At 41.5% G+C, this 13,565-nt stretch overlaps 1 protein-coding gene across 2 annotated transcripts in view; it reads right to left on the bottom strand.

Annotated features, from left to right (window-relative positions):
• The window catches only part of TRAF5 (TNF receptor associated factor 5), a 35,950-nt gene that overhangs the window by 16,315 nt on the left and 6,070 nt on the right, over nt 1–13,565 (bottom strand). The window contains exon 2 of one of the 2 annotated variants that reach the window (XM_063125566.1): nt 387–570. The exons of the other annotated variant lie outside the window; for it this stretch is intronic. The gene's annotated coding sequence lies outside the window, so the exon portion shown is untranslated. The remainder of the gene's footprint in view (nt 1–386; nt 571–13,565) is intronic. 2 annotated transcript variants of the gene reach the window in all.

Here is a 13,565-nt window from a genome sequence, read left to right as displayed (position 1 = left end):
ATTTTGTATACTTTTTAATGTTCACGGTTTTTAACTTTTGTATACTGCCCAGAGAGCTTCGGCTATGGGGCGGTATATAAATGTAATAAATAAATAAATAAATAAAGTGTAGTTCACTTTGCCCCTGTTCAAGGGAGATCCAGATTTAGGGACAAATTGTTGTTGTTTTTAAAAAACGAGAAGACACCAGGTTTTTTAAACAAATATTTGCAAGGACTTTTTCCATTTTTCTAATGGAAAATTGGATGGTTGGGCAAAAATGGAAAATAACATCCAAACAATGATGAGCAGAATGCTTTTTAAGATCAGGTTTTAAAATACTGTTTTAGCTGCCCTAAATTCCCTAAAATGCCATTTAATATATAGATTAAACAATTTACAGTTACAGGAATTGCAGCTAACCAGTTCTGTACCCACGTACAACTTTCAGATCCTCTTGTTTCCTCTTAATCTCTCAATTTTTATGTGAAATATATACATTTGGGCATGGAAACGCACACACACCAAGTCAAGATGTAAGATCAACATGTGAAAAGTAGAGTGTCTCTATCTGGGCAAACTGTCAGAAATCTGAAGCAGAGAAAATAATGAAATCTCAGAATCAGACTACTGATCTTTCCGAAACTGATTCTGATTAGAGAAAGAGAAACTGAGACTTAAGGCAGTAAGTATTTTCAAGGATACATAATATAAATAACATTATAGAGATTTTATGTGGCTAGTTTTGTCGATACGACAAATTCAAAGTCAACATAAAATTGAAGTCAATATTCAGATTTACTACTTAATACTGTGAGTGGTTAGGCTGGTGGCAATCACTAATTCCCCTGCCCAATGAAAGTTAAAATACATTTTTAAAAAACCAGATTGGTTGTGATGCACACATCCCCTCAGGTTAACATTGTCAACACTGGTAAGAACATAAGAAGAGCCCTGCTGGATCAGACCAAGGGTCCATTTAGTCCAGTACTCTGTTCACACAGTGGCCAAACGATTGTCAAACAGGAACCCACAAGCAGGACATGGGTGCAAGAGCATGCTACTGCCCATGTTCTCCAACAGTTGGTGCATATAGGCTTGCTGCCTCTGATACTGGTAAACAGGTTTTTCTGTTGTTTCAATTTTTTCAGGATAATGCAGACTATATGGAGCAGAGATTCTAAGGCCTTAGCTAGTCCTAAGAATTATCCCAGGCAAATGGAGGGGTTGTCCCTACCTGCTCCCGGTATCCCCTGTGTGTCATTTGGATGCACAGGGATGATCCCGGGATATAGGCCTGGTCTAGCCATGGCCTCCGTCAACATAATAAAAAATGTTCCTGTATTCACTACAATGTTCGTGTATTTAATTTTCAGTCGTTATTTTAAACATTGTTCCTGTTTTCCAAACTGACAAAACTAAGTTAATGTTTAGGTATCTTCAGTTGCTTGATGCTTCATCACTAACACTGATCCATAACCGTAATTATAGTTTGAGTAAACTAAATACATTTAGAAAGCAAACCTTTGGTCCCAGGGACTATACGATCGTTCTGAGACTCGACTCTGGCCTGCCCATCCACGGTATTTGGATTAGTTCATAAGCAGACAAAGTGCTTAAGCTGAAACATTCATATAGCCAGAACATCATATTTTACCACTAATGCTCAGCCAAAGCCAATTTTGAGGCCAAGCTAGAATTAGATGACTCAGACACCAATATCAATTTGAGAGTTTTGGTCCAAAGAAATAGCCATCCTCAAAGTATGTAAAGAGCAGAATCTTGCAAGTAATGCTTCCTCTTCTCAAATCGATATATCCAACAGTTTAAGATATTCATTCTGTACTTGCTAACCTAAAAGGACGCTGATTCATTGCAATTGTGCTACCAGTTCTATGACGACTGGGTGGTTTAAATAGTTGATGTTTGGTTATTTAACCCACCATGGGCTGTCGTGTTGGGTGGAGGGAGTTTTTTTTTACCAAACGTTTGGTTATTTGGCAGAAATAACTGATGCAAATAACCAATGCTGTGCAGTGTTGGCTATTTGAATCACCATTGGTTATGTTGTGTGGAGGGCACTGTTGGTTATTCCCCCGGCCAGTGTTGGTTATTTTGTCAGCCACAGAGTTGCAAGGCAAGAGTGGTCAAAGTGGTGGCTGCCGTTCTAGTAAATCTGGTAGGATAGATATAAGGCAGCAATGGCTGATTAGCAGGAGGACGGAGGCAGGAAAAAAGGGATGATGATGAATGAGTTAACTCAGCCTAGACTAAGTCAATTCAACACTGATCCTAATCCACACCACAGTTAATTATTATCATGTTGTGTAGGGAGAACACCCTACATAAATAACTGAGTTATTATCCCACTGTTGACTATTGTGTTGTCTGATAGCAACCAGTGCATGCAGTTCTAAGTTTTCCTCTCCCACCCACTTGCAAACAACACTTTCAAAATGATGGTTCCATACCACAACTTCAAGACTCCTCCCTTCTCCAGAAAGCTACCAAGTCTTCCTATTGGGCAACAGGTTTAGTAGTAGATTGCCCCATCTACCTTACATAGGTCATGGCTAGACCAGGCCTATATCCCGGGATTGTCCCGGGATCATCCCTGTGCATTCAAATGACACACAGGGGGTCCCGGGAGCAGGCAGGGACGACCCCTCCATTTGCCTGGGATAATCCTTAGGTCTAGCTAAGGCCTTAGTTGAATTGTAACATTCCCTAAGAATAATTTATTCTCCCAGTATGAATTTTACTACTACTGCAACATTTATATCCTGCCTTTTTTGACTCAAGGAAGCTTCCATAGACCTCCTCCTCTTCTCCATTTTATCTTCACAACAACCCTGTGAGGTAGGTTAGACAGTCAGTGACTGGCTTTAAGTCACCCAGTGAGATTCATGGCCAGTTGGAACTAGAACTCAGATCTCCTGAATCCCAACACAACACTCTAATCACTAGGGGTGTGCTCTCCGCCCTGGAATTATCTGGTAACTGCTAACATCTGTGGAACATTCAATCTTCCAGAGCAGAGACTAGCTGATTCCAAACCCATCGATTAATATCAGAGTGGAGACATGTCCAATCAGAGCTTCTAACATCTCCGAAATTATCTGACTGTTTCAGGCATCAATGCTCTGGGGTGTGTGTGTACGTGTACGTGTGTGTGTGTGTGTGTGTGTGTGTGAATTGAATATCTCCATATTTGGAAGATGCTGAGTGGGGTGAGGGGTAGCTTTGATATTGACATCTGTGACTAACCAATTAGGAATTGCCACAGCGCTGTCTATGACCGTGTTTTCCTCCAATTGCAGTGTTCAGGGGAGTGGGAAACACTAACTGGCTGCTGGATATGGTCGTGGGAAAGGGAGCACATTTCTGCTCGGACTCATAGAAGTCAATCATCCACAGTGAAAGTGCTGCTGGGCTGACATCATGAGTGAGTAAGCTTCTACACCTGAGTCAGGCAGGCTCTTTATTTCAGTTAAACTATTACTCCTACTGGCTGGCTGGGCTTCCAGTGCAGGGGTGGGGCCTCCGACCAATAGATTTGGAGGGCACCAGGTTGGAGAAGACTGGAGTAGAAACTTCCACCAGCAGCAGTGAAGCTCTGCATCAGCAAAGTAAAGGATAAAAGCTCCCTCCATAAATGTGCAGGGGTGGATTAACATGTGTGTTTGTTTCTGTTTGTTTGTTTGTTTAAGGGGAATAATGATTTGAGAAAAACAAAATTCCTAAAAAATCAAGGCATGAACGGATCTGCTACAAACTTGGCATGCCTAAAGCCTTACTTAAGAGCTATCACCATGCCAAGTTTCATCTCTTTATCTTTAAAAGTGACAGCGGTTTTCTAAAAAGTAATAATTTTAAAAGTACAAACTTAAAAATTCCTTAAAAATCAAGGCTTGAAGGGAACTGTTCCAGACTTGGCATGTCTATAGACCTACTTAAGGGCTATAACTGTGCCAAGTGTCATCTCTTTATCTTTAAAAATGAGGGAGCGCCAAGCATTTGATTAATTTCCATTGACTAGAGCGTTTATCTGAAAATGGGCGGTTCTCCAACGGGTGATCTGACAGGGCAGAGAATCACTTCAATAGAGCTCTGGCTTGGATGTCGAAGCAGAGAAGACGCACTTTGCACGCCCCTACTAATCTCTCTCGCTTTTTTTTTTTTACAGTAACAAACATTAGTATAAGCAGGAAATTGTTTTAACCACTGCTCAGAGGTATGTACATTTTAATAATAATGTATATTTCCTTTAGCCTGCATTTGAAGGACACAAAATTGAAATATGCAAAACAGGAAGTGAATGCTCTACTTCAATACTTTTCTAAGTTTCCTGCCTCAAACCCAAGTCAAACCAGAAGTCATACGATATTTAACTTTCTCACAGAAACAATGCTTCTGTTTCTCTCCAAGCCCCTAGTATTTTGCATATTTTTCTTGTTAATGTGTTGTCTTACACAGAAAACCATTCAGATGGGCAGGGTTAGGGCGCCTTAAACCAAGTAAGGCCTTCGCCCCATCCCCTGACATTTCCTGTTACCTACTGTATTTGGACTTTGCACGCTTTTGGTTTAGGGGTCAAATCCATTTCCATGAGTTAACTGGACAAGGGTTTAACAACTAGAGAAATTCCTGTCACAGTGATGGGTGAAAGGCGCCTGCGGGTATTCTCTGCCCCCCGCCCCCTGCTACTGTGAGGATTGCAGTTCAGAGGGAACAGGGAAGTCTGAGGGAAGTGGCAGATGGTGTCATCATTCCTGCTAATCAAAATGCCCTGTCGCTTTGACCCTCAGAGCCGTAGCTCCACCACAACACTGAACAAGACATCCCGACTTACACTCTTAGCCACTGCATTAGACCATGCTAGGATGTGGCCATGTACCTTAATGAGGCTTTCTAGAAGACTGTGTTGGTAGGAGGAGTCTGGCTGTAAGAACAGAGATGTCCCCACTCCAACTAGTAAGTGCTTTCCCAAGTAACTCCCCTCCAAGACCACCACTCCTCCTTACTACTGATGTGGCTTGCTTAAGGGAAACGAACAGAGCTTTTTCTTCGCCAAATTCCACACGCTTTCGCAGCTAATGCAAGCATATTATCATCTGGTCTGCCAGCTATGGCCTCTCCTGGACAGGGATAGCTGGGCCATGGTGTTACAGGCATTAGTAACCTCAAGGCTGGATTACTGCAATGCGCTCTATGTGGGGCTCCCTTTGAAATCGCTCTGGAACCTGGAGCTAGTGCAGAATGCAGCAGCTTGGCTGTAGTTGGGAGCTGCCACTTTTCAGCATGCAACTCCTTTGCTGAGGGAAATGCACCAGTTGCCCATTTGCTAGAGGGCCAGGTTTAAGGTTCTAGCACTAGCGCACAAAGCCGTAAACAACTTGAGACCAGGATACCTGATAGAGAGCACCTTCTCCCTTAACAACCTGCCCGATCACTGAGGACATCTGTGAGCATGTTCCTGGTGGTTCCACATGGACCTATGGTCCAATTGGAGTCCACCAAGAGAAGAGCCTTTAGTGTGGTGGCCCCCTTCCTACGGAATTCCCTGTCTTTGGAGGTCAGGCACCAACATTGTATTGCTTCCAGCGCCTCCTGAAAATGTTGTTGTTCCAGGAAGCTTTCCCTGAAAGGGCTGGTTGTAGTTTTACCTGAACTTCGTTCTTTTAAAAATCTAAAGTTTAATGGTGTTTTTGTTCTGTTTTTATTCTTTTATTCTAATTATTCACCTTTCTGAAATCTTGGGATAGGAAGCAGTATATAAATATTATAAATAAATAAATAAATATTACCGAATTACCTGGGAATTGCTTGGTAGTCTGTACGACTGTTTTTAACTTTTTAAAACCACCCAGAAAGCTTCGGCTATGGGGTGGTATATAAATGCAATAAATAAATAAATAAAACATACCGAGCAGGAAATAGTTTATTGCAAATCAGGCACAGATGTGCCATAGATAGCATGGCTACCTGTATCCATTCCTCTGTGTGCGCATGCACGGTTATAGCTTGGGTGCACTGGACCCATTGCCAACTTTTGAAACTGGTTCAGGCCAATAGGACAGATCTCCAAACATAACTGAAGTTCCAGTTCACTTTATATTCTGCTGCCTTTGATTAACCTTTATACAAGCATGATCAAAAGCTAAAAACAACATCTTCAATTGCTACTGCTGTCAGCCTAGAGATCTCGATGAGAATGTAGGAAGAAACCAGGGGTGCTAAAACAAGTGAGTTTTCTAGGGCAAATTAAAATGTTTTTATTATATTACAGGAAAACACTGCTAATTATCTCTTTGAAAGCCTTCTTATTTGCATTAAAGTTTCAGAATCTAATTACATTGTCCTCATCCAAATTAAAATGGAGTCGTACAGTGATGTTGCATGCTCCTAATGCTTCATATTTAATGCACGATACTGTGTGCATTTTTAACAGGATTATAACTAAATTCAAAACATACATTTTTTCACATACTAAAAAGAAATAAAGTATACTTTGTGCAGCATCTGCTTTGGCTTTATTGACTTCTCAACACACTTATTAATTTGCAGCTGTTTTCCTAATGATTAACACGAATTAGTGTATCTTGATATTGTATTTTATGCTACCCGAGTTTGTGATTATTTCCATGTTGCAAAAACAAATTAACACTAATTTTAATTTAAACACAAAAGCAGGAGTAGATCTAAAACAATTCCTATGTATTTACTCTTGTGTATTTATAGACATTATAGACACAGAAATCAAGAGTTCCAAAGCACTGAATACTGGAGCTGCATTTTTAAATTTAATAAGGTGGCCCATCATTAGAGCATTCCCACAAGACTTTTAGTGTTGTGCATATTATTTATTTAAATACAGAGAATATACCAACATAAGAAATACATTTCTTGCTCAAGTTATTGTATAGGAATTGTTTCTATTTATGTAATAACTTCTCAAGTATTTGAATATTTGTTTCCTTTTGTTAAGCATATGCCAATATAAACCTTTTTGAAAAAACACACACAGAAGAATCAGTGGCTTGTACTTTTGCTGGAAGCTGAAAACATATAGCATTAAACTTAACTCTCAGTTCTATCTTTACTCTGAGGTCAGTCCCAATGTGTCGTGTAATTAAGTGTGCATAGAATTGAATTGCAGCCCATATGTCCTTAACAGTTATTTATAAAGTCGTGCAGGACTGACTCATTTATGGGAGTATCAGAATTGATAAGGAACTTGGCACAACAGGCAGAAAGCTGAAATTGGGTAGACATTTAGTCCTGGGTATTCTTAACAGTGAGAATCTGAAAATAGATTTTTGTAACTTTTGTATTTTTGTAACTTTCACTCTAAACTTGGAGCATGACTTCTACTGTGAAACACTGGCAAGTGCAGAGCAAGCCGACACAAACATGAGATGAAAGGGTGAGAGAGTTCACTCCTACACAGTGTGAAGTTGGTACAAGCATATGAAGGAGAATTTTGCAGTGGCAGTCATGAACATGTTTATGTTTGCAGAAAATAAGCTGGGCTTGCTAGCTTATATAAAGGTTTGGGTTAACCCAGTGGCAGGCAACCTTTTGGGACTGAGGGCACATTTGACAATTTGAGAAAACGTCCCGGGCACCACCACAAAATGGCTGCCCATGACAGGCATGGCAAATGACAGCTAACCTGCCCAAATGACAGAGTACAAGGCAGAAGTGAGGTCTGAACTCCCAGCACACTAAACAACTGCTTTGAACCCATACTTTTCAGCACCAAAACCCATTTCACAGCAATTCCAGCAGCCAGTAAGAAAATGTGTTAATTTTAAAAAACAAGTGGGAGAGATAGGCACCTTGGAAAGCATGAAGAAAAGGTGTCTGGGGCACATTGATACTCCTGGGAACCATGTTGCTTACCCTCGGATAACCAACAGGTTACTACTTCTTTATTACCACCAATTATAGGCCTACACTGGAAACCCTAATTTCACCAAGGGCAGAGTATTTGTACAATTTAAAAAGCAGCCCTTCATTCATTCATTCATTCAATTTTTGTGCCACTGAACAGCCAAAACTCTCTGGGCACTTCACAAAATGATAAAACAATGTAAAAGCTTTAACATACAAACATTTTACACAGTTTGAAACAGTTAATAATAAAACCATCAGGACCTGATAAACAAACATTAAAAAGACCTTTCAAATGCCTGGGGCTAGAGGAAAGTCCTAAGCTGGCGCCAAAGACAACAAAGTCAGCTGCAGGTGAGCCTCACTGGAGAGAGCATTCCAGAACTGGGGGGGGGGGAGGGACTGTCACGGAGAAGGGTTGTGCCACGACACAGGCCCTGAACACCAGACCTCCCGTCTGCCACCACTTATTATGGGGCGACACAGGCTCTGAACAACAGACCTGGCCGAGGCTACTCCCTGCTCAAGCCAAGCACCACCGCTTGATACGCCTGAGGCAAGGGATAAAGCCCACCTTCCTCCAAACTATGTGGAGAAAGGGGTTTAAAATGGAGAAGGATTTTAATATATATAATATAATGCGCTGTGAGTTATACCTGCTTAGGTGAATGATTGTCAGAGTGGGTGTTAAATGTGTAAACTTAAGATGATAAACGCCAAACAGACACGTGGGATTTTTGTGGTAGTTTAAAAACAAAACAATCAAAATTTATTTTTAAAAGTTCATAAGCTTTGTTTCAAATAACAACACTTAAAAACCCTTTTGAAACCTTCCATACAATCCGGTCAGTCTCACATTCGCGCTTTCCTTTCTCTCACACAATCACTCTTGAACTTTATTTATTCTCAGTATTGATTAATATACTTCCACTACGTGCACACCACACTCTAAAGACACCACTCACTACACTGACTCTCAAATTTCCCAAAACTTAAGTACCATAAATACAGAGAGCACTACAGACTCTAAGAGTACCTAACAAGTCTCCCTGGAAAGAACATCTGCCAAGAACTAGAACAGAACAGAACTCACAATCCCCTCAGTCCTTCCCTTATATATCACTCCTCCCCCCCCAAAGACATTCTAACTCCGCCCACTCAGGCCAACATTCTACAAACCACAGACTTACAAACTGCAGGCATACCTTTGGGAATTGACTTGTGGGGTGTAACGCCACAGGTTGCCATCCTACAAACTTCCCTTGGAGGAAGCACTCGGTAGAGGGCCTCAGATATTGATTGGAGTATACAAGTAGGTTCATATGGCTCAACCACACAACTCAAAAACTGCTGTATGTTTATCATACAGCCCTGCTGTATGATAAACACAGCACATGTTGCAGCTGGCCAAGTGGCAAAGCTGCCGTAAGAGCAATCTGCCTTGAACCTGAATTGCTGATCAGGATAAGTGAGAAAATTCTTTCATATGACTGCGGTTGTCACACAGCCAGCTGCAACATGCATGCAGTTCTCCATACACTATGGACCAACTGTTGATCACATCCACCAAGCTGCAGTCTGGTTAGCTGGAATAGACCTGTTTCTGCACTGTCGTTGCAGTTACTCCCAAGTAGGATGAGAGGGCGTGCCATTCAGGAAAGCTATGACAATGCAATAATGAAATGCCTCCCTTTGCAGAATTACCAAACAGGCCATCCCGTGGGGCACTTGTTATTTTTGTATTATTGCCAGCTACAGAACATTTCTAGTTGTACCAAAAGGATTAATGAAAATATATTTGTTGGCCACTTGAAGTGGTAAATCGCAAATGCAATGAATAAAACCACACACATAACTAAAAACACACACAAATCAAGCTTTAAAAAACAGCCACAAAACAAGTTAGGAAGAGATGGCAATGGTATAGATCCTATGCCATAGGGAATTAGAAAAGGTGGACTTGTGCAAAATAGGTTTTGGGGTTGTTGTTATTTTTTGCTTTAGGGAGGCTCTAATTTTTTTATGCTGAGAGTCTATGCAAGCCCCAAAGAAACAGTCTGACTGCGTTGCAATGCCAAGAATGTTTCCCTTTTGAGTCAGAACGTTTCCCTAACCCTATTCCTTGTTTCAAAGGCACCTTGCCATGATTCAACTTGGCCTCTCGCTCTTCCCTTATGACACATATTAATCTGGATGACATTTGGTTAATGGAGAGCCCTGCACCTCTCATGCAACTTTCCCATGCTTTACAGCCTTATGATTCATAAGTGCATTTAAAAATCCCATCATGGAGCAAGCAGAATTTGTTCTCCAATGTGGAGTGCAAGTAATACTTTTCAGAATAAACATCTCACCTAGTACTGTTCACTCTGACTGGCAAAAGATCACTAGGCTGATGTATTTTCCAGCCCTGATAGATATCAGGCAAATATCACGGATTGGATCTGGGACTTTACCACTAAACTATGCTCTACCGCTTCCACATGCTGTATGTGGTCTTCTCCTGTATTCCTCCAGCAATTCAGTAGAATATTGAGCATCTGCCCTGCCCTCTGCCCCACCAGCCCCAATGGGTACCTCCTCTGCCAGGCCAGGTGAACAAGGAACTACTTCTTATAGGACTCACAGCTAGATGGTTATTTAGCAGAGGAGAAGAAAACAGAAGACATACAGCCTGGATTTCTCTGTAAAAAAAATAAAGGTCTTCCAAAACAAGCAGACAAATTTTACAAACTCTCTGAGACAGAGAAGATAAATAAAAATGTGATGTGTTATGGTAAATGGCCTCCATCTACCAAGTAGGCCATTTACCATAACACCACAGTTAATCCCTTTCTTTAAACTTGGAGGCTGAAGGTGCTCAGCCTGCAACCTTGATCTTCTTTACTCCCTCCAAAGTGTCTTCCCAGGAGGGTGTGAAGAGTAAGGCAAACAAAGGGTTCCTCCCACTTTAAGGGGTCTTTTTCTTTAAGGCAAAGCCATGCTGGCCTTCTTTTAACAGAGATCTACTTCCACTTGATCTCTCTACTGCCTCCTTCTATTACTTACTGGAAGTTTCTGCCATGAGTCAGCTATTGCCTACATAGCTATCTACACAGATATCCCTTGGAATGACAATACCCAATGCATTTACATCTGAAGAGATTTGCTGTCTATTGCTCATGGCGGGTGAGCCTACGGGGGGCTGTCTACATGGGGGGAAAGCCCCACGGTGGCTGTGGATCTGCGCCCCATTGGTTAGACAACACAAGCACAGCTTCACAGCCACCACAAGGAATTGGGCTCTGGAACCCGGATGGCCACCCAGAAACCCCTGTACTCCCTCCTCAGCATTGGGATTACCCAATAGACGCTCCATGAGAGGGAAAGTGAGGGTTTGAAGAGGGAAGTGGCACCAGCCTGGCACCATGAAGACAGGGAAACAGCAATGTGGCTCACTGGAGGTAGGGAGAGACGTTAAAAACCCACTCTGAGGGATCTTCATGCAAAGATGCAGTTTCCTTCCTGCTAATAGCAGCAGGGAAACAGTGATCTGTTCCTCCCCCCAAGCCGATCACTCTCAATCTGGACCTCTGGACTCTTCCCAGGCCTGCCCTGTCTTATTGATATTATTTATTCCTTCCTGCTCTTTCCCCAACTGCATGTTAAATGGAGAGAACCTCCTTTTGCACAAGTTGGAGAAGGAAAATGCCTGGGTGCAAGTGTCTTCTCTCTCTCTCTCTTTCTCTCTCTCTCTTTCTCTCTCAGTTCCATACTGAACAAAAGCCAAAAGTCATATCTACAACTCCATCTCCTTTGGGCTCTCCCCAAACTCACTGCTGGAATGCAGACCCTGATGGTTTTGACAAAGATAATATTGGGGGGGGGGGACATTTTTCCTGTAGAGTTTCACACCTCTACAGAGAGAACACTTGCTCTAAATGTTGATGATCTCTGAACATATTAGTCCATATGCTGTGCAAGAAGGAGGATCTCCGTCCTAGAAATATAAACTATTGAGGTTTTTGCCTGTTTGTTGTGTGGGCTGGAACAACCAATATTATACTAAAGCAGCCTTCCTTAACCTGGTGCCCTCCAGATATGTTGGAATGCAACACCCAGCATTCCCAGCTAGTGTGGCTATTGCTGGCTGAGAATAATGGGAGTTGCAGTCCAACATATCTGGAGGTCACCAGGTTTGGGAAGGCTGAACTAAACTCTGGCATATTTAGAAGAACATTACCCTAGAACGTAAGAGGTGCCATGTTGGATTAGATCAAGGGTCCATGTAGTCCAGCATTCTGTTCACACAGTGGCCAACTAGCTGTTGACTGGGAACCCATAAGCAGGACATGAGTGCAACAGCACCCTCCTGCCCATGTTCCCCAGCAACTGGTGTACATATAGGCTTACTGCCTCGAATACTGGAGATAGCACACAACCATCAAGGCTAGTAGCCCTTGAGAGCTTTCTCCTCCAGAAATTTATCTAACCCCATTTTAAAGCCATCCAAACTGATGGTCATCACTACAGCTTATGGTAGCAAATTCCATAGTTTAACTATGCCCTAGTCAATCTCACCTGTATATGTAATCCCAGTGTCAGGAAACGCCTCTTGTTCTGGGAAAATGCCAGGAAAACCCTGGATTCAATGAATCTGCACAAATGAGAACCAGGTAATAATCATACACACGTGGTTTGCCCTTCAGTTTTTCCTGCTGCTCTTGGCATCCTGCAGACATTTATCAGAGGAAGCAGGAAGGAAACGGATGAAGTTTGGTTTGTAGGCTGAAAGGGAGTGTCTGTTGCATGAGTGGGGACAGAAGTGGAAATCATTACGGGCATAAATGTGAAACCAAGAGCCCATGAATTCCCACCCAGCCACATTGGTTGTTAATTAATTATTACAAAAATACTGTTTGACAGACGTTGTTGAAACAATCACCAGGATAATGTTTGAACAGAGTGCTGGACTAGATGGACCCTTAGTCTGATCCAGCATGGCACTTCTTATGTTCTTAATGTTGAGTTTTAACTGGCTCCAAAATGAGCTTCAGCCTGGCTGAGTGTTTAAAAATTGTTTTAAATGTTAGCTGTTTTTATGTTTTTGTTTTTAAATTTTGTATATTGATTTTTAATGTTCAGTCTTTTTAACCTAATCTTTTTAACCTTTGTACACCGCCCAGAGAGCTTCGGCTATGGGGCGGTATATAAATGTAATAAATAAATAAATAAATAAATAAAAATAAGATTGGAAGGAATAACTGGAACCCCAAGATCATCTTACTAAGAGAATGCTATTTGAAGAGTAGGAGTAATCATGTAATTCAAGTAGGTTACTTGAGCAAAGTAGATAAACATGTATTTATTAAAAGTACCTTGATAGCTATGAAATAAAAGTGCTACTAAGCTGGTTTTAACTAGCTAACAAGAGGCAAAAATTGTGCTTACGGTGTCACTTTCATCTCAAGGTTTAAATATTTATGCAAATAAATTTAAGCAACATGAAGCTGGAACAATTGTGCTTCTCACTTGCAAGAAGTCATCACACCCCATGTGTCTATTATTTTTATTGTGCAAACCAGAGTCCCACTGATATCAATGCGATTTTATCAGAATGCACACTCTTGTTTCACCTCTCAAAACAAAGTTACAAGGTAGATTTCCTACTACCTTATAACTGGACTTTATCCATAACTGACACCTTTGCT

The sequence above is a fragment of the Elgaria multicarinata genome, chromosome 4 (genome assembly GCF_023053635.1).
Source record: "Elgaria multicarinata webbii isolate HBS135686 ecotype San Diego chromosome 4, rElgMul1.1.pri, whole genome shotgun sequence".
Classification (NCBI taxonomy): domain Eukaryota; kingdom Metazoa; phylum Chordata; class Lepidosauria; order Squamata; family Anguidae; genus Elgaria; species Elgaria multicarinata.
This window is presented reverse-complemented; position numbering and strand designations above follow the sequence as displayed.